This window comes from Papio anubis, chromosome 15 (genome assembly GCF_008728515.1).
Source record: "Papio anubis isolate 15944 chromosome 15, Panubis1.0, whole genome shotgun sequence".
NCBI classification, from domain to species: domain Eukaryota; kingdom Metazoa; phylum Chordata; class Mammalia; order Primates; family Cercopithecidae; genus Papio; species Papio anubis.
The window spans coordinates 22313748-22335358 of NC_044990.1; the positions used below are offsets into that span (position 1 = coordinate 22313748).

A 21611-nucleotide genomic window follows, 5' to 3' on the forward strand; every position below is an offset into this window, starting at 1 on the left:
GTGTCACCTGCCCCATGCCTCTTTCTTTCATTCTGTCCAATTTCATTTTTTTTCAATCCTCTTGTATCTTTCTTTTCTTCTTGTTTTAAATCATGTAGGTTATCATTTTTCACAATAAGCAAATATCCTAAGAACTATGAAAAATGCCCATAGCACTTTCCATCTAAAAAATGCATAAGCCGTTTATAAACACATTAGTGATCATCACAAAATACTGTCTACCTTGAATGTTTTCTCATCTTTATTTATTTATTTATTTATTTATTTTGAGACTGGGTCTCGCTCTGTCGCCCAGGCTGGAGTGCAGTGGTGCAATCTGGGCTCACTGTCAGCTCCGCCCCCCGGGTTCACACCATTCTCCTGCCTCAGCCTCCCAAGTAGCTGGGACTAGAGGCGCCTGCCACCACGCCCGGCTAATTTTTGTTTTTTTGTTTTTTGTTTTGTTTGTTTTTTGTATTTTTAGTAGAGACGGAGTTTCACCATGTTAGCAAGGATGGTCTCCATGTCCTGACCTCGTGATGCGCCCGCCTCGGCCTCCCAAAGTGCTGGGATTACAGGCGTGAGCCACCGCGCCCGGTCTTTCTCATCTTTTTATCATGCATGTCTGCCTAGTTTAAAATCACAGGGCAGGAACTCTGTCTAATTCTATTTGTAAAATCAGAGAGAAAGTGTTGTTGTTCAATAAATGTCAAGAAGCAACAGCATCCGTATGAGGTGAATAGGTGGAAATTATTATTTCTGTCTATAGCAAGGTGAAAATAAAATGAGTGCTTTACAATTTTCAAAGCATTCTCATATCGATTATCTCATTTGTACATCACGCCGACACTGGGAGAAAGCCAGATAGGGCAGTTGTACTGTTATCCTCTTGCTGTCCTTGTATGATTGTGGAAAGTGAGACTAAGAGAGTAAGTGCCTTGTCCACGTCATCAGGGAAATCCCAGCCTACAGGATCTCTATGCTGCTCTTCTGGTTTTAAATTGGTACAAATATTTGTACATTCTTATGGAGTGCATGTGATATTTTGTTACATGTAATGATCAAATCAGAGTATTCTGGGTGTCCATTACCTTGAGTATTTGTCGTCTCTATGTGTTGGGGACAGTTCAAGTCCCCTTCTCTAGCTATTTTGAAATATATAATACATTGTTGTTAACTATAGTTACCCCATTCTGCTACTGAATATTAAAACTTAGCCCTTCTACCTAACTATATGTTCGTACACATTAACCAGCCTCTCGTTATCCCTCTCCCACCCACTCAGCCTTCCCGGATTCTGGTATCTGTCATTCTACTCTCTACCTCCATATAATTAACTTTTTTAGTTCCCACATATGAGTGAGAACATGCAGCGTCTGTCTTTCTGTGCCTGTTCTTATTTCACTTACCATAATAACCTCTAGTTCCATCCATGTTGCTGCATATGACAGGATTTCATTCTCACATTATCTTTGTCCATTTGTCTGCTGATGGACACTTAGGTTGATTCCATACCTTCGCAATTGTTAGTCGTACTGCAATAAACATGGGAGTGCAGATATCAAACTTTTTAATCCTTTGAGTAAATACCAAGAGTGGGATTGCTGAATCATATGGTAATTTCCCTGCTTTTCTCAACTAATGCTGTGGGAACTTCATAGTGATATGGGTCTTGATAGGTCTTGAACATGTCAAGAAGTATATCTGTTTTGTTACCTTTGTGAGAAAGCACTTAACTCTGACCCTGGCCCACAACAAGTGCTTAGTAAATAGTTGTTTAATTAAAATAAATAAATAATATTATAGATATCAAGTCAGCAGAACTCATGAACTAATTCTTGAATCCATGGCAACGCCTGACATCCTTGCCATCTTGGCTGCTGCTCAACCCACAAAAACCATTACATATTGTTAATTTTCTGTTTCATGTAGTGAAACTTGTAATGCCAGTTTTCAATACTACTTTCGAGTCATATCATTCTCCCAACTGCTGCTACGTCTATTCAGTAGCCCAGGCACATAGGCACTCATTTAATAAACTTAATTATATCGTGCAAAATGCAGTCAATGGAACAGCCTTAAAAGTTTAAGCTTAACCTTTCATTTCACTAAGAAAATGTGTGACATGTTTATTTAATCCTTGTTAGTTGACAAGAAAGCCCCAGAAGCCAGACACTGATATCAGGACTCATGTGACTTACAATTGAGAGTCTGCTATTCATGTCTTCTGTTTATGCGAACAGCATATAAGAGTTCCAAGACATTTGTGTGTTATGTTGAGCTGTGAAGATTTGACATTTGTGTGTTATGTTGAGCACACAAGCTGGATTTTATAATCAGAGAGTTGAAGAATCATAGAAAATAAAAGAAGGGTAAGAGAATGGGTGTGCATTTCTTGGTGGCTATTTTCCTTAAATGTGGCTAGAGACAGTCAGTAACATTAGCCATGCTAGATTTGGGCTGAAGGAAATGCTCACATGTTAGTTGCTAGGAAAGCCCTACAACCCTTGATTGTGCCACAATCAAATGACAATGCACATATATGATATATGCACTAGCTTAGAGACCGTATCAGCATCCTTAACATCCTTTCTATATAGACTGTAAGTTTGCAGATGCATTTTGGTCTTTCAGTAGCATTTTAGCTAAATAACTTTTCAAAATGGTTCATCAAGGAAGCTGGTGGTTGAACTTAGTATATCTTATTTCTCAGAATCATAATCAACTCAAGAAACCACCAGTCCTTTTTCACCCACACAGTCTTTCTTAAACACACATATTGTTCTATGACAGCTAACTTCATGTCTTTAGTTCAGTCGTTCATTTTTCAGAAAAACTGACAAAACATCAATTAAATTATTTCTCTTAGAATAAAAGCTTAAAGTGAAGACCTTATGATAATATAGTCTAATAACATTTTGAATAATTATAGAATATACAATCCTGGATTCATTAGTGCATTCAGTGTCAACATGCGGTCATTCAGTTTTATTATCCCTTTAATAAAGCCATCTAAGATGTGTAAGTACTTTACCAACTTCTCATATTAAGTCAAAGGTCTGAGGGATATGCAGAGAAAGTTTACAGGAGAAAGTGAGTCCCAGCTCTTTATTGAACGCATATTGATACTAGCTAAATTTAGAAATGAAATTACCTAAATATCTAAATAATATGGTTTACTTATTTAAAGTCCACAGAATTTGAGAGGCCAAGGCAGGCAGATCACTTGAGGTCAGGAGTTCGAGATTAGCCTGGCCAACATGGCAGAACCCCATCTCTACTAGAAACACAAACATTAGCCAGCCATAGTAGTGCACACCTGTAATCCCAGCTACTAGGGAGGCTGAGGCAGAAGAATTGCTTGAACCCAAGGGGCGGATGTTTGAGTGAACCGAGATCACACCACTGCACTGTGTGGGAGACAGAGCAAGACTCTATCTCAAAAAACTTTTTTTTAAGTAAATAAATAAACAAATATATAAAATACTTATTGGGTGTTATTCAAGTGTGTGTATGTGGTGGTAGTGTGGGGTCATTTTTATTAGTAGAAGTGAGAAAATGAGTAACTTAGAAATAATACAATGTCTTGTCCTTTGGTGTTCTGTTAATTCTACCAGTATATTTCACCATACTTAATATTCTGCACCATGTTGTTTTTGTTAAATTTCAAATGTGCTAATAGATGATTATTAAAGTAATTCAGTTGTTATTTCTCTTAAAATAATCTTTTAAAAATAATTATCCACAACTACTTTTTTGTCGTTGCAAGTCTAGATTTTCATACATGAAGTCGCTTAAAGACTCACCTACATTAATTTTTAATCAAGTATCGAACATCTCCTACATTTCAGGCATTGTGATAAAATACACCAATCACTTCCTGTAGGGCATGGATGATTATTCTCATTTTTTATAGATGACAAAGCTCTGCTTCAAAAAGGTTAAATAAGTTCCAAAGGTAAGAAAACTAATAAATGCTAGAACCTGTCTAGGAATCCAAATCTGTCTTTCTCCAAGGCCTATGCTCTTTTCAGTATAGCAAGTAGCCTCTCAAAATTTAAAACTATCAAGGTTTATACAAATATATGTACTTTCACACACATATACACCCAGGCAGAGTAGGATTCTTTTCTTTTGAAAAATAGCCTTGACAACCAAAACATAATTGCATTGGAAAGACATGAGTTTTGGTGGTGAACTTACGACATTTTGGTATATACCTGCCTTAGTTTTAACCTTTACAAAATCTCAATTAGCACTGGGACAACCTTGGTGAATCATCCTTGCTCTTAGTAAAGTAAATATGGTTTGTGAAAGACACGGTTTCCCATTTTCTGCACCACTAAAGAGTTGTGTCATCAGGTATAAAAGCTAACAATAGATTTAATAAGCTGTTTATTTCTGTAATGAGAGAAACTCTTATTATTCACTAGGAATAGACCGAATTGGGGGATACTATAATAGATGCCAGAAATAACAATTGAAATTCTGAATACATTAGAACCACAGCATGTTGCAGACCAATTAAAATTGACAACCAAGTGAAGCAAATACACATGGATAAATATAGAAAATTCAAGTTGCTATTAGGGTGACTTTTTCCCTCTTTTCTCTTTACCACTTGATATTTTTCTTTCTTCTTGATATTTCAGTTCATTTTGTTAATCTTTTCCTGCTTGGCTTCTGAATTTTAATTAAATTGAAAGTTGTCAGAATACTGTAGCACTTTGATGTATTTAGTGCACTGATGTTAGGAAACTATCACTAACTAGAAATATCAGCATTTGTAGACAATATATAATTTTCATAATCTTAAACAAAGTTGGGGAAAATACTGTGCTAAACATTTCAGCCGTGTGTTCACCTTTCTGTATTAGATTTAGTATTGGCAGCTGAGTAGGAGATTATAGGGTGCAGCTGCTTTAACCTTCAACAGTAAATGATGCTTGTTGAATTGTCTCCATGTGCCTCTAAAACCCAGGAAGCTTAAAAATATAGGCTTGATGCTAATGATGAGAAAACACAGTAAATTAACAACACTTTGGTTGGAGGAGAGTTGGGACTAAATATATTACTAATGAAGATTATGGAATTATTTTTTCTGAAGTTGTTGAAGAATGTTTTGTATAGGGCAGGCAAAAATTGGATTAAATTTGATATAACAACATAAAAAATACATACCTGGCAGGGTGGTACAGGGCATGTCGGTGCATGCTTGTAATCCCAGCACTTTGGGAGGGCGAGGTGGGCGGATTGCTTGAGGAGCCTGGGCAACATTGCAAAACCCCACCTCTACAAAAAATACAAAAAAGTAGCTGAGTGTGGTGGCATGCACCTGTAGTCCCAGCTACCTGGGATGCTAAAGTGGGAGAATCCCCTGAGCCAGGAAGTCAAGATGTGATTGCACACTGCACTCCAGCCCAGGTGACACAGTGAGAGCCTGTCTCAATACAAAACAGACAAACAAAACCCAAACCAGATACCATTTATCGAGTATCACTTACTGTATATCGTGCATTGTACTGGATGCTATACATTGTCTAATTTTATTTTTGTAGTACCCTATGGAGTAGGCATTATTATCACAGGTATACACATGATAAAATTGATGCTCAGAAAAGTTTATTACCATACCCAGGGTTACATGATTACAGCAGAGACTGGGACTCCAAAGCCCATACCTGTATCCCTTCTAATTTCAGTGACCTACCAACATCTATTATATATTAGTTCTCATGTCAAAGGACACAATAAAGTATTTATTCATAAATGTATTATAATGTTTAAAAAATAGTATCAGAGAACAGCTAGGTGTAATCCCAATACAAACATAATTTCATTTAAACACAAATGCAGTTCTGGCCTGAAATGGATTTTTAACTTCCATCTTTTTTGATGAAATAGCATCTGCAATGTGTATGGAGGTTAGTGGGGGAGGAGACAAACAGCAGTTCCAGGAACACTGAAAGAAAAGGATCAAGTTAAATGCTTTCTACTCTCAGACAAGATTAATAACCCTTAACATACTTTTCTTATTTAATAAATTGTGACAAAATCACTCAATGTGGGCTCAGAAAAGGACAAAATGATTGGGCTCCTTACAATTAATGTTTTTTAAAAATTGAAATCAGATTTATACTAATCTGAAAACAAATAGGTTTCAGGGTAAGGGGAATCATTCCTCACTGAATTAATGTGTAAAAAGTAGCAAACACTGCCATCTACTGGGCTTTAATTTTCTCTTTGTTGTAAGTTTTGCGGATGATCACAGCTATTACGTATATTGAATACATAAATAAGAAAAGACATCCGTTAGTTGTTGTGAAGATTTCAAGCTACCTAAAAATAATTGAGTGGCTATGTTTATTTCTTTATGAATACATTCTAAGTCCCTTTATTATTGGTGTTAACAGAAATATTCAGGAAAAACAAAATAATTACCTTCAAAGACATGTTATCTCAATATTTTGCAAAACCTTTTGAGGAAGAAAGTTAAACTCCCCTGCAGAGAAGCATCACCAAGTAAAACTTGAGAGAAACTGTCACAGGTTTGTGAAATGCTGCACTTTCTCTGCTCAGCTGACAACCCTTCTTCCCAAGCTGTCTGATCCGTCCCGGAGGCTAACATATTTCCCTCTTCACCAAAAAGAGGAGGAAAAGAGAACCACTTTTCCTAGCGAGGAGGCTGTGCCCTATGTAGTGTGCACAAATGATCATTCTATCCCTCCAGCATGGTGGGAAAGAGGGGGCTCGGTGTGCTGGACCCAATCCTCTCCGAAGGAGGACTCAGTGCCCTGGCTCATCTGACTCAGTCACTGTCAGTTCACTCAGGAAGATGGTTTGTGATTCACCCTCTGGGAACACTTCAGCACAGCGTTTGTGTTCCTTCGACAATCTGCATCAGTTTCACCGGGGGAGCTTGTTGAAGATTCAGGTTCCTGGCCTGAACCCAAGACATGCTGGATCATAAACCTCTGGTCTGGCACCCAGAAATCTGCATCAAACGGGCTATTCTTTTTTATTATTATTATTTTAAGTTCTGGGATACATGTGCAGAACGTGCGGGTTTGTTACATAGTGCCATGTGCCATGGTGCTTTGCTGCATCCATCAACCCATCATCTAGGTTTTAAGCCCTGCATGCATTAGATGTTTGTCCTAATGCTCTCCCTCGCCTCGCCCCCCACCCCACAACAGGCCCTGGTATGTGATGTTCCCCTCCCTGTGTCCATGGATTCTCATTCAAACAGGCTATTCTTATGCGTTTTGGAGACTGATAACCACTGACCAGAACCTTGGGATTCTTACTCTTGTAGCCTCTGTGGTTCCTAAGATCAAACTGCCAGTGGGAGGGCCTACAATGCTTCATTCCAGGCCTTTCCGGCAAGGACTGTTCTAGAGCCATGTAGCCCTGCACATCAGCACCAGCTGTGGCACTTTGAAGAGTTCTGCTTCCTAAGTCCCATCTCAGTGATTCTGATTCACTGAGTACTTCCTCAGGCTGCACCAATGTACAGCCAGGCTTAGTAAGCCGCAGCTCTAGGGAAACTCCAGGATTACCCCTGCGAAGACAGTCCCCAGAAGACTGTGAAGCAGGCAGAACGTGTTTGCTGTCTCCCACTGTCTTCTGCATATGGCCTCCCCTTCCTCTTGGTACTCCACCTCCTGCTGTGGGCACCTCCTCTCTCTTTCACTACCAATTCTCTGATTCCTTTCATTTATCCCATTTTTGATAAGGGTGGTTGATGGCAGCTCACCTCTCCAAAACATTAGCTTTTAATGAACTGAGGTGCCCACAGGGTGGTGTATAAAATCTGGAAATATGAAATGTTGTTTGTCATATATTGTAATGTAGTATCCAAACCAACTATGTCTTCAGACTTAGTGCTTCTTCTTTATTTTATTTTATTTTATGGAGTCTTGCTCTGTCATCCAGGCTGGAGTGCAGTGGTGCAATTTTAGCTCACTGCAACCTCCGCTCCCTAGGTTCAAGCAATTCTCCCACCTCAGCCTCCCAAGTAGCTGGGACTACAAGCATGCACCACCACCCCTAGCTATTTTGTTGTTGTTATTGTATTTTTAGTAGAGATGGAGTTTCCCCATGTTGGCCAGGCTGATCTCAAATTCCTGACCTCAAGTGATCTGCCTGCCTCGGCCTCCCAAAGTGCTGGGATTACAGGCATGAGCCACCGCACCTGGCCAAGTGCTCCTTCTTTAGATAGAATGTCATTGTGTTAGCCTGGTAAAGGCTGCCAGCTTGTCATGAGAGGGAGTGTGTGTAGTTGGACCAGAGCGTACTGTAAACTGTGTGGCAGTGTGAACAGAGACTTGCTTCTGGAGACCTTTGTGGAAGTTGACTCATGTGGGTTATCACCTATTTTGGAGATGGTGGACATCATAAAGGCAGTGAGGTGTCAGCAAACCAGAGCTGTCTCTGACTTCCCTACCTGACACAGTGACACCAAGTAAAGGCATTTATCTCCAGGACCAAGAACACCCTTCTGTCCCTTATCTATAGCCAGTCTGGCCATCAAACCCAGCTCACATCTAAGCCCACTGTGGAGCCCTCCTAGGCCAGGCCTGTTCATAGCAATCTCTTCTTTTCCAAAACCACATCATGGATACTTTGATCCACCAAATGAAAACTAGTTATAGACTGTTTTGCAATATTCCTTATGTCAAAGAAGGAGGTGTAAAGAAGGATGATTTGAAAGAGAAAATTTGGGATGACATGTAATATAAGTATTATTCACTTTACCATTATCTTTCCAACTCACTGGAAAGATGCTCATTGGAAGCAGCGACCATGTCTTGTCTTTTTTATATCTTGCATGGTACTCACACAGAGCAAGTGCTCGATAAATATTAGCTCATTTGATACAGCTTTTTCTCTCGCATCTCTCCTCAGGAATGAGGCATGAATAGCAATTTACTGGAGTGCTCAAAAGCGCTTTTAATGTAGGACTTGTCGAATATTCTCCACATTGACAACTACAAAGCTGCCAAGTAGGAAACGTCTCAGGTAAGAGACCCTCTGGAGTCTCAGATTCAGATCCTTCCCAGATGAAGTCCTTCTTTGGTTGGTGATCTTAGACACCTACCTCTTCTGCTTAGTTCTAGCAAATTCTCATTGGTTCACTATGCCTTTTTCCTGTACATAGATCTTCCCCTTAGGCAATTCTGTTTTTCTCTTAGAATAGTGTTTGTCCTGTTCCCCAGTCTCCCACAGCCATAGACATATCCTCTTCTGACTTACTGATGGTTTCTCTGTTCCGGTTACATTAGAAATATAACTTTGTAAAATGCTGCTATGCAAGCTTCTAAGCAAGTTTGATTTCATTGGTTTAGAGAGGGGGCCAAGAATTTGAAGTTTTCAACATTCTCTTGGGTAATTCTAGCATACAGTCAGATTGAGAACACTCCATTTTCTGTTTTACATTGTGCTCAGCTAAGAAGTTCCTGTTTTGTCCTTCTCCTCAATTTTAGGCCAGAACCCTGGCTTACAGTTTAACTGTTAAAAATTAATATTTGCAAGTATAGACATTCACCTAAAAAGCCAACAGTGATATAGACTATGTAAAATAAAACCAAATAAAATTATATAAACATAATGTATAATAGAAGAGTGTTATACTCTGCTCTACTTCTATTACTTTGTGGAGATAACTAGAATCCTCAGATATTTTAAAGGTTTTAAGGCTAGAGATTCCCCAAATGGGTTTAAGAATTGCTTAGTTAATATATGAATTATAAATTGATATGAAACTGAAAGATTTGGTGAAACAATATCTTGAGACTCTACCAATGTTCGCTCTCCCCAAGCGTTTCTGCCAATTTCCCCAAGCATTTCTGCCAATTTCAAATGCTGGAGAAATCAAGGAGTCAAGAATGTGATTTTCTTCAAGGAAAGGATTGCCTTGAGTAGAATTTAGAACACATGACTCCCACTCAAATGTGCTGCCCAGTAGAAGATGCTGCCAATGATTAAATCAAACTGGGTTTGCTGCCCACTCTGTACTGTTTCCAGGATTTTTGATGTTAATTACTATTGAGTACAATGACATGGGATATTTCTCAGCCCATCACTATGTTTTGTATAGCACATAAAGTGTCTGGGGTATATGTGAATGACTAATAAATATATGTGTGTAATAGGTTTAGCTAAAATAAAATGATTCACATTAGGACAGAATGCCCTCCTCCATCCATTTGAAATTGTTTTATTTAATTGTATTCTACACTATTGAATCCCTAATATTTCTGTCAGCAATCAATGGAAATGATGATGGCATAAAATCTACATGCCTAACATCTAATTTATCAGGAAAAATTAGTGGGTTTAAATACATAATTAGTTTATAAAATGTGGTTTTGAACACATTTACAGAATGAGAGTTTTTATCTGCCAGCTCACTGAAAAGGCCTTTATGAGTGTTTAGGGAACTTTAAGGACAATTGTAAAAGAACTTGTAACCAATTGGAGGATGAGCCTTGGAAGAGGAGCATAAATTGTTGGCCCAAAATTGTTATGAAACTGTTTCATCTTCCCAAAAACATATTCTGTGTGATTTCTGAACAGCCATTTCTCTATTTCTGTTCCACCTCCCTTGCTTTTTGTTTCTCTTTGGAGAATGTTAACAGAGTTTGCTAAGTCTAGGTTTTGTTACTTTTGTAAAGATACATAGATGAGTAATTGAAAAATCAAAAAGATTTGACAAATCAGAAAGCCAGAGTGAGAGACAGAATACACAAATGTGTGATTCTTGAGAGACCCCCAACCATGCTGCCTTCTCTTTAATTTGCAGACCTGTTATGTAGGTGTATCTTCTTTGTTCTCTTTTTCCCTGTCAACTAAGTAGGTCAAAGTTGACCCAGCAGCATTTAACAGCTCTTTAGAGATGAAGCAGAATACAGTGACACAGCAGAATCACTACTTTTAAGCATGAAGTTTTGTTCTTTTAGAACAGTTATTAAGATTGGGTAAATGCCCAGGTAACAGATCTTTTTTCCCAGAACAGAATAAAGGACTTTCTTTCCTATCTCGAAAATTAACGGAGAATATCAATAGAATAAAAAATGGTCAAAACATGATGGTTCCCTGCTGCCACAGCAAGGACAAGGTAAAACTAGAAAGCAGATGGCAAACAGAAGCCTGCTTTGTAACAGTGAGTGATTAACAGTGACTCAAGGGTTTTGAGCAACTGATCAATTGACGAAAGAAGGAAGGGGACACTGCAAGAGGTGGGAGGAAAATAAATCTGTCTCTATTTTGCTCTACTAAAGAAAATTCTGTTTTTTAACCCTTGAATAAAAAACAGAAGATATTTTTGGTTTTTCTCTTTTTATTTATTTATTTATTTATTTATTTATTTATTTATTTATTTTTGAGATGGATCTCACTCTGTCACCCAGGCTGGAGTACAGTGATGTGATCTCGGCTCACTGCAACTTCCACCTCCTGGGTTCAAGCAATCCTCCCACCTCAGCCTCCCAAGTAGCTGGGATAAAAGGTGCCTACCACCACTCCCAACTAATTTTTGTATTTTTAGTAGAGACAGGGTTTCGCCATGTTGGTCAGGCTGGTCTCCAACTCCTGATCCCAAGTGATCCACCCACCTCAGCCTCTCAAAGTGCTGGGATTACAGACGTGAGCCACCATGCCCAGCCTAGATACTCTTTATTGAATATCATAATTTATAAGGTTACAAGCTGGTTAGAAATCATGCCTTCATCCTCTTGTAGGATAATGGCAATTGACTTCTTCTCTTCTGCAACTATTTCAAAGAAGTCCAGGGAAATGTATTGCAATGGACAAAACCTTATTGGCCTACATAAATAGATGATTAGGGCCAAGTGTTATACAATTCCAGGGGACAACATTCATTCAGGTGACTTACTATTTTTGCATAGCAGGTAGGAGTCTTAAACCATGAACATAACTGTGCAAGACATACCCATTTGTTTTCTATAACCAAACTTAATTTTTGACTCTAGGATTCCCATCATTCATTTTTTGGAGGAAAATTTATCCTCCGCCTTTCTTGGAAGCCTCCTTCAGCCCAAAATGTGCCATTGTTCTGGGATTTTGCACACCACCAAGTGGATACTGGGAGGAGCCAGGCTTGAGCCATCTCCAGAGGCTGCCTGTTAAAGTGAATGGCCCCCAGCAAGTAGAAAGAGACCGTGGGTCATCACGAGAGGACAGAAGCTGAGGAGGCTGGTAAGAGGTCATTTGGAAAGTGTATCATAGAGAATGGTGCAGATTAGAATTCCTTGGAGGGGAGGCATTTAAGTAATCTGCAAATACAACCCAACAGAGACTACATTTTAATGACCATTGAGACAGAACCACAAACAGCAAAAGCAAGTAAAGAGGCCTTTTCTCTTGCTTTTAGCCCTCCTCTTCCCCATTGGAGGAGAGGAGGGGATGTGGTATTGGGAGCTGGAGTTTAGAAGAAGACAGCAGTAGAAACAGCCTGCGCTTCCTACTCCTGGTACCCAAACAAAGCCAGAAGTCAGGCTTCAGTTAAGAGGAGAGAAGCTTTAGTTTAAATAAAAAAATTGAAGTGAGACTTCTGTATACCTAAAGATAAGACTGTAGCTGTGGTTGAAAATGACCAGAAATGCTATGGGATCTCTCTGAGATGTTGCCAAGTGGTAGGGAGGTGTCTAGCAGGGCATGGGTGAGGAGTGGTTTGCTGATTGTATCCTAAACAGAATGTGCTTACGTGCTTTGTCCCTTCCAGTCTGACTGCCCTCTGACGCCTCCCTGTCCTCCTTCCTCCCCAGTCAAACCATGACTTGAAGCCATTCTGCACTAGGCTCCTGCTGCCTCCCTGGAGGCTGCATTTGACTCCTCCCTGCTCCAGGGTCTCCCTTTCTAGGGAAACCTCTCTCTCCCTCCTACTTTTTTCAAATTCCAATTGTTCCTGCAAATATTGTCTCCCTTATATATCCTCTATAAACAGTGTAAGTTCTTCTATCGGCTTACATTTTATTTTTAGAAACAAAAGCCAGAAGGGGCAAAGGCTACTTTACTTTCTATACCTGAAGTAGTGACTATTGGCATGAGTATGGAAAGGGCAAAGGACAAATAAAAATGGTGAGGAAAGAACATAAATTATATATCAAAGCCATATGCAGTTCTACGTTGATTTCCAATGGAACTTAGTCATTCTTGAGCTGATTGGATTTTGCTGTTGGACACAGAAGATAAATGTAACTGAAATGAATCACAGCATATTTTATACAGCATATGCTTGCCTTCTTCCATGTGCTTTATGTGGGCTGTGTAAGAGGAGAAGCAGAGAACTCACCATATTTATAATTAAATAATTAATCTAATAGCTCTTACAGATCTGCCTTTGATGCTCAACTGCAAGCTCCTTGACTGCTGAAACTATGTTCGTTTTTTCACTGTGGATCCGAATTTCTTCTCCATAGGTATATTCTTGTTATATGAATGAGTGAATCTGTCAAAGTGGCAGGTATGGTGGGAGGTGTAGGTCAGGAGTGTGGCAGCCAGGACCAGGCTGCTATTCAGCCACTTTGCATGAAGAGCAGGGGATTTGGGAAAGGTGAGTAGACCTGGACTAAGTCGTCTCCTGAGATCCCTTACAACACACCCAACTGTCCGGGGGCTTTCTGATTCAGGATCAGTCTGGTCTTACATATGACCTGCCATAGCTTTGAGGGTTATAAGATATAATACGATAGGTTTTGTTCAAGCACTTGTCAAAACAGAAAATTACCAGACTATTTCTTTTTACTTTCAAGAGGCATGAAAAAATGGCATCAACCCATTGGTAGCATTTATGCCTATAAACAATAGAAACACCTCAACTTAGTGTTTGGCTTTAAGAGAAAAATTTTAAAAATTAAATTGCCACTTCTTCACATTTAATTAGCATATTCACAGACTAAAAAAGAAATAGTTGCAAGTCTCTTAAAGGCCTTATGGCTTACTCCAAAGTCAGTAGTTTACAATTTAACTTAGACTAATGGGTTAGTCAGCTGAGGATTGCTTTGGAGAGAGGGACTTACTTTAGTGTTTACAGAGAACACTAATTCTTAAAGACTTCATGTTCTGAAAAGCATTATAATGATGAAATGATTATAAATAATAATATTCATAGGACACTTTATAAAGAAGCCTGCCATAGCTATGATTTCATGTCTAAACCAACCCAGGGAGTAGCACATGAACCAATGGTGTAGGTCCTCAGAGACATGTTTCCCTGCTTCCCCACTCCCACTCAGCCTCTGAGTCTCCATACAGCTCGGATTCAAAGATTCTCTTTTGTTCGTTCTCTATGATAGTTAGACCCACATGCTCAGTTCCTTGGTTGTTCTAGCACACAATGGCTATGGTTTGAAATATCCCAGCTTTTTCTTTCTATTTCATCCATATCCTACCCATCATCTCAAAGATAGCTCATCTTATTCACTCCTCTGAAAATTTGTGAAACATATTTGGTATCTCATTATATTCACTCTTTCAGTGCTGCTGAACTGTTTCATCTGCTTCAGGTATTAGTGGCACAACTGGGTGTGAGATGAAGGAAGGAGGGGACCATGCCTTGTACATTACGTTGCAGAGATTCAGTTAGTAGATGTACACTTGTTGAATAAATGGTCCAGAATCATACCAATTGGAATACTTCCTTAAGTCAAGTTACATGTTTGTTTGGTGCCCTAGAAAATGTCTAGCACTTATTAGGTGTTCAATAAATATTAATACTTCACTTGTAACCTGAGATGTTGAATTTGGTTTTAAAATAAGCCAACAAAGTAAGCAAGCGACTTCCCAGGTATGTTAACTTTTATAACTTCTGTGTTTACAACTCTACCGCCATATTGAGAGAATAATTGTTTAACATGATGACCTTGTGGTAAAAATCCATACTCATTAAGAAATAAAAGTTTGATTTTCAAGTCAGTTACAGGTAAAATCAAATAAAGGAAGAAAGGAAGGAAAGCAGGAGGAAGGAAAGGAGAGAGGGAGGGAGGAAAGAAGAAAAAAAGAAAGAAATTAAAATGCATTTGACATATTGAATGTATTAATTCAGTTGCCACCCAATCTTTTGCAGTGCCTCCTAATCCTGGACAACAGAACATTGCTGGACAATCATGGCAAAGCTGAGCTCAGTGGACTCACCATGGATTTACTCTGATCTGCATTACTTAGATCATTAATGCCAATCCCTTTTTTCCCAGTAGCTTTATGTCTGTTCACATCATTTCATTCTCAATTACGCTAGCTCTATGCTGTTACCCTCAGCTGTTATCCTTACCCTCTATCTAAATAAGAACTCCTTTGATTTCCTTCCTCCTCATTTTAAAATTTTCTTTTTCCTTTGATCATTCTCTTATTTTTCTCATCCTGTCTCAGGAGTGCTCTTTCTTCCCAAGGCTGTGCCTTCCTCTCTGCGTGGATCTTGTCCCCTCCTGGCTTTCCAGGACCACTGCATGAATTACCTTCTATTCTCTTGCATCTTCGGTGTCACCCTTTTCATGACCTCTGCAACGGTACTACTGCCCAAGCTCTAGAAAATCCCCCTCTTTTAAATTATTGTATTTCTAGCCTTTCATTTACTATCTCGTTTCTCAAACGTGCAATAAACATGTTATTTCCCTTTATCTACTCTTTTGGTTTGAGGCATATCATCCTTTTAGTTCTCACACCTAAGGTCTCAAATTCCATCTGTAAGGGGGTGAGCTTGCACTTAGCTTCTAGGCTAAATGTAGTCACAGGAAAGTAACTAGTGCAGTTAGACTCACAGTTTAGAGTGTCTGTGGAAACGTTCCACCTTGAGATGGGATTCTGCCTGTGTTACTGTTACTTGAGCGTACTGACACCACCTGAATATTCACCTGCTTCAGCTTCTGCCTACTGACCCCTTGCACACTCCCTTCTCCCCATCTCATGTTTGGAAGAATTAACCTTAAAATGTTAACTTCATTATTGATAAAGCCAATTGGGGAACATATCTTTAGATGTTTGGTCAAAAGCCTTGCTGAGTTGAATTTTCTCCTACAACAGCAACCTAGAATGCATTCTCTCTGCACTTGGTTTGCAGGCTGGCTTATGGATAGTCAGGGGTTAAATGTTCTTCCAACTTTGCAGAAGATAAATCAGTCATCTACTAGGAAAAGAGGAAAATCAGAGATAAGCTGAAAGCATTCCTCTCATAATTTTCCATTCCTGGGGAGTAGATTCGACATTTTTTTCCCTTAATGGAAACATGAGTCATGAGGAATAAATGCTCCCTGCTATCAGTCCTCTCTCTCCCTTCTGGGGCTTCTCCTGGTTCCTGTTCTGCCCCCAGAAAGCTCGTCGAATCTTGGCTACCCTGATCCAGCCTCCACCAGCCCCGATGCTGCTGGTATACACTTGCTCCTTAACCACACATACTGTGGTTTCTGCTTTAATAACCAACCACACCAACATGGCACATGTGTACATATGTAACAAACCTGCACATTGTGCACATGTACCTTAAAACTTAAAGTATAAAAACAAATCAACCATAAGGCTTTAATTACCCAATCTGGCCACATGTTCCCAGTCCTTTTCTTCTCTAACTTCTCAGCTCTAAAATTTTGAATACATCCCATTTGAGTGTGGACAAAGAGATAATGATCATAGGTAATGCCCTATGTTTTTGTACACTAAGTTTCTTTTGTAAATACCGTTGTTTCTGGCCAGGCGTGGTGGCTCACACCTGTAATCCCAGCACTTTGGAAGGCTGAGGCAGGCGGATAGCCTGAGGTCAGGAGTTCGAGATCAGCCTGACCAACATGGTGAAACCCCATCTCTACTAAAAATACAAAAATTAGCTGGGTATGGTGGCACGTGCCTGTAATCCCAGCTACTGAGGAGGCTGAGGCAGGAGAATCGCTTGAACCCAGCAGGAGGAGATTGCAGTGAGCCAAGATTGTGCCACTGCACTCTAGCCTGGGTGAGAGAGCAAGACGCTGTCTCAGAAAAATTAAATAAACAAATAAATAAAAACCGTTGTTTTTAATTAAAAAAAAAAAAAGCAGTTTCCTTAACATTCAAGTATGCTCTATTCTAAGGCTTTTCTAAAAACCAGTATTCATGTAAAAAATACTTTCTACTGATGTAGAAGAGGGGTAAGAACTTTGGAGTGAAAACAGATTAGAGCTTGGGTTTGAATTCCAATTCTGACACTTACTAGTTAAATGACCTTATTTAATTTCTCATCACTTTAGTAATTTCATTTCTAAACTGGTGATTAACAGTGGCTAATGTGTGTTAAATACATAATGCTAATCACTGAGGGCTTCATATGCATTATCTTATTTAATCTTACAACTCCATGAAATAATCATATTATTCTTTCCATTTTACAGATTTTAAAAATGAGATTTAATGAACAAAAGAAACTTGCCCAAAGTCACACAACCAGTAAGTGAGAAAGTTTGGAATCAAATCTAATAAAACACATATTTGAACTCAGGTTTATGTAACTCCAAAGTTAAAGCTCTTAAAAGCTGTGCTTTTCTTCTTTTTCTATACTTAGTGTATGCAAAGATCTCCTACAGTGCCTTGTAATGATTATGAAGTCGCTAGACAATAGCTGTCATTATCATCATTGTCATCATTATTATAAACAAAAGATTATGTTCGAGCTTGGCCATCAGTCTTTTTGCAGTATTTTTCAATTTGGTTTCTTATTATGGATTTACTAAAAGGAGTCAATTTCTCTTTTATATGGACACTTTGTAGTAGAATTGAAGATAACAATTGTTAGATAAATTGACATGGTGTTATTCATGTTCAAGAAGGAAACATTGACATGTTTCTTAATAAGCTAAGTATGAGAAAAATTTTCCTATGACACAAAACACAAAAACAATAAAACAATTGATCAATTCAGCTACATAAAAATAAAACAACTTTTGCATGGCAAAAGTAAGTATTATTAAAAAGAAAGTGAAAAGATAAATGACAAGCTGGGGAAAATACTTGCTACTTCTGTCACAAACGAAAGATTATTCTGGCATGAAGACAGCCACATTGCCCTACAGGATAGACTAGAATGCCAAGAAACAAGCTCTCACACAGATGGTCAAAAGCTTTTACAAGGGGACCAAGATCATTCAATGAGGAAGAAACAGTCTTCCACAAATGGTGCTGGGAAAACTGGATATCTACTTACAAAAGAATGAAGTTGACCCCTGCTTTTATACCACATACGAAAATCAACTCAAAATGTATCAAAGATTGGGCTGAGTGTGGTGGCTCACACTAACCCTAGTACTTTGGGAGGCCAAGGTGGGTGGATCACCTGAGGTCAGGAGTTCGAGACCAGACTGGCCAACATGGTGAAACCCCAACTCCACTAAAAATACACAAGTTAGCCGGGCGTGGTAGCACATGCCTGTAATGCCAGCTACTTGGGAAGCTGAGGCAGGAGAATCACTTGAACCCAGGAGGCAGAAGTTGCTGTGAGCTGAGATCGTGCCACTGCACTGCAATCTGGGTGATAGAGCCAGACTCTGTCTCAAAAAAAAAAGTATCAAAAATCTAAACATGAGGGCTAAAACAATAAAATTACTAGAAGAAAAAACATGGTGGAAAGCTTCATGACATTGGATTTAGCAAAGATTTCTTAGATATGATGTAAAATCACAGGCAATGAAAAAATAGATAAATTGTTGGACTACATCAAAATGTCAAAAATCTGTGCACCAAAGGACATAGTAAACAATGTAAAAAGGCAACTAAAGAATGCAGGAAAATATCTGCAAATCATATAATTGATAAAGAATTAATATCTAGAATTTATAAATAACTCTTAGAACTCAAATAATAACAAAACAACCTGATTAATAAATAGGCAAAGAACTTTAATACATATTTATCCAAAGAAGATATGCAAAAAGCCAATAAATAAGCACATAAAAAAGATGTTCAGTATCACTTAGGAAAATGCAAATCAAAACCACAGTGCAAAACCACCTCACCCCATAAAGATGGCTACTATAAAAATAAAAAAATAAAAACAGAAAATAACAAGTGTTGGCAAGGATGTGAAGAAATTGGAACCATTGTGCATTGCTGGTATGACTGGAAAATGGTACAGATGCCGTGGAAAACAAATTGCAGTTGGTCCTTGAATACCATGGGTTTGAACTGCACAAGTTCATTTTACGTGAATTTTTTAAATTTTTTCAATAAAATGTGCACTATGTGCTGCTTCTCCTGCCACTTCTTCCACCTCCTCCAAGTCTTCTGCCTCTGCCATCCTGGAGACAGCAAAGCCAACCCCTCCTTTTCCTCCTCTTCCTCAGCCTACTCAACATGAAGATGACAAGGATGAAGATATTTATGATGATCCACTTCCACTTAATGAATAGTAAATATATTTTCTCTTCCTTATGATTTTCTTAATGACATTTTCTTTCTTAGCTTCTTTTTTGTAAGAATATAATATAATATATATATAACATGCAAAAAATGTGTTAATCAACTGTTTATGTTATTGGTGAAGCTTCTGGTCAACAGTAGACTATTAGTAGTGTTGTTTTGGGAGACTCAAAAGTTAGATGCAAATTTTTGACTGTGTAGGGGTCAGCACCCATAACTCCCAAGTCGTTCAAGGGTCATCTGTAAATATAGAGTTACCATATGATCCAGCTGTTCCACTTCTAGGTATATGTGTTAGTTTGCTTTGCATTCCTGTAACAGAACACCTGAGACAGTGTAATTTATAAGGAACAGAAATTTATTTCTCACAGTTCTGGAAGCTGGAAGTCCAAGACCAAGGCCAGGACTAGTGAGGACCTTCTCCTGCATTCTCCCATGGCGGAAGGTGGAAGAGCAAGAAAGAGAAACCCTGTGACCTCACATGGCAGCCAAGCAGAAGAGGACAGGTGAACCCACTCTCTTAATTCCTTTTTTATGATAGCATTAATCCATTCATGAGCCCTAATCTAAACACCTCCCACTGGGCCTCACCTCCCAGCACTGTCACTTTGGGGATAAAGTTTTCAACATATAAATTTTGGGGAACACATTCAGTTCATAGCAGTATATATACAAAAAATGAAAGCAGGGTCTCTAGCACCTGTACACTATGTACATAGCAGCATTACTCACAATAGCTAAAATAGGAAGCAACCCAAGTGTCCATCAATAGATAGATGAATGGATAAACAATGTGATATATGCCTACAGTAAAATACTACTTAGCCTTTAAAAAGAAGGTAATTCTGATACATGCTGCAATGTGGATAAACCTTGAAGACATTAAACTAAGTGAAATAAGCCAGGCACAAAAGGGCAAATATTATGATTCTACTTATATGAGGTAGCTAGAGTAGTCAAAATCACAGAGGCAGAAAGTAGAATGGTGGTTGCCAAGGGCTGGGGTAGGGGGAAAGGAAGAGTTATCGTTCAATAGTACAGAGATTCAGTTTGGGATGATGAAAAAGTTATGGAGATAGATGGTGCTGATGGTGGTAATAACACAACAATGTGAATGAACTGTATGCTACTGAACTGTCCACATAGAAATGGCTAAAATGGTAAATTTTATGTTATACATATTTTAGCACAATACCAATACAAGAATGATTATTATTGCTTATATATAAAGTGCCTCTAAAAATTGAGAAGAAAAAAAATCAATTCAATTTTTTAAATGGGCAGAACACTTAAAAATACTTAGCAGAAAAAGAAATGCTTATGGCCTTTAAACATATGAAAAATGTTGAACCTCACTTATTTGAGAAAAGCATATTAAAATATATTTGTATAATAGTTCTCTGACTTATTATGTAGGAAAAATCCAAAAGTTTGACAATGTACAGTGATGGTAAGACTTTGGAGAAGCAAATAGTCTCATACATTGTTGGTGTGAATATAAAAATTGTAGGTACACCACCAGTGGGTGGAGTTTGCTAATATCTAGCAAAATTATATGTGCATGTATGTTTTCAGCCAGCAATTCCACTTCTAGGAGTCTATTTCAAAGATATACTGGCTAAAATAGAAAATGACGTTTTCATGAGGGAGCATCCGTTGCAGTACTATTTGTAACAACAAAAGATTACAAACAACCCAAATATTCATTAAAAGTTGAATAACTGATGACATCTATTAGAATGAAAAGTGATATAACTATGAAAAAGAAACTAGGAAGACCTCTATGTATCACTGTGGAGATATGGCCAGGATATATTTAGTAAAAAGAAGCAACAAAGCCAACAAAGTTTAAAGAGCCTATACTATGCTACTTTTTGTCTCATAAAGGGATACAGTACTTTTTTATATTTAAAAAGAAACAATGAAATGATGAATCAAAAAAATAAAAATTGTATGCTACAGAGGGATCAGGAAAGTAAGAAGAGAGCAGAAAGGGAATCCAGACCTCTCTAAAGTTACCTTATTTTATAATTTTAACTTGGAACCATGTAAATATCTCACATAATTAAAAAATAAGATGAAATAAAGATTTAAAATGTGATTTCTAGAAATATAAAAATGTGATTTCTAGAAATATAAAAAAGAGAAACAAAATACATATTTTGTCTATTCATCGCTAGAATATCATAAGGACAAAAAGAACCAAAAAAACCTGAAGTTTCTTTTATTGTCAACAC

General features: G+C 38.3%; 1 long non-coding RNA gene across 1 annotated transcript; it reads left to right on the forward strand.

Moving 5' to 3' along the window:
- The first annotated feature begins 8102 nt into the window (after positions 1–8102).
- On the forward strand, positions 8103–15721 carry LOC103879208. The gene is made up of 3 exons (XR_002518335.2): positions 8103–9000; positions 11973–13421; positions 15068–15721. It is a non-coding gene; the product is annotated as an uncharacterized LOC103879208 (long non-coding RNA).
- Positions 15722–21611: the final 5890 nt, after the last annotated feature.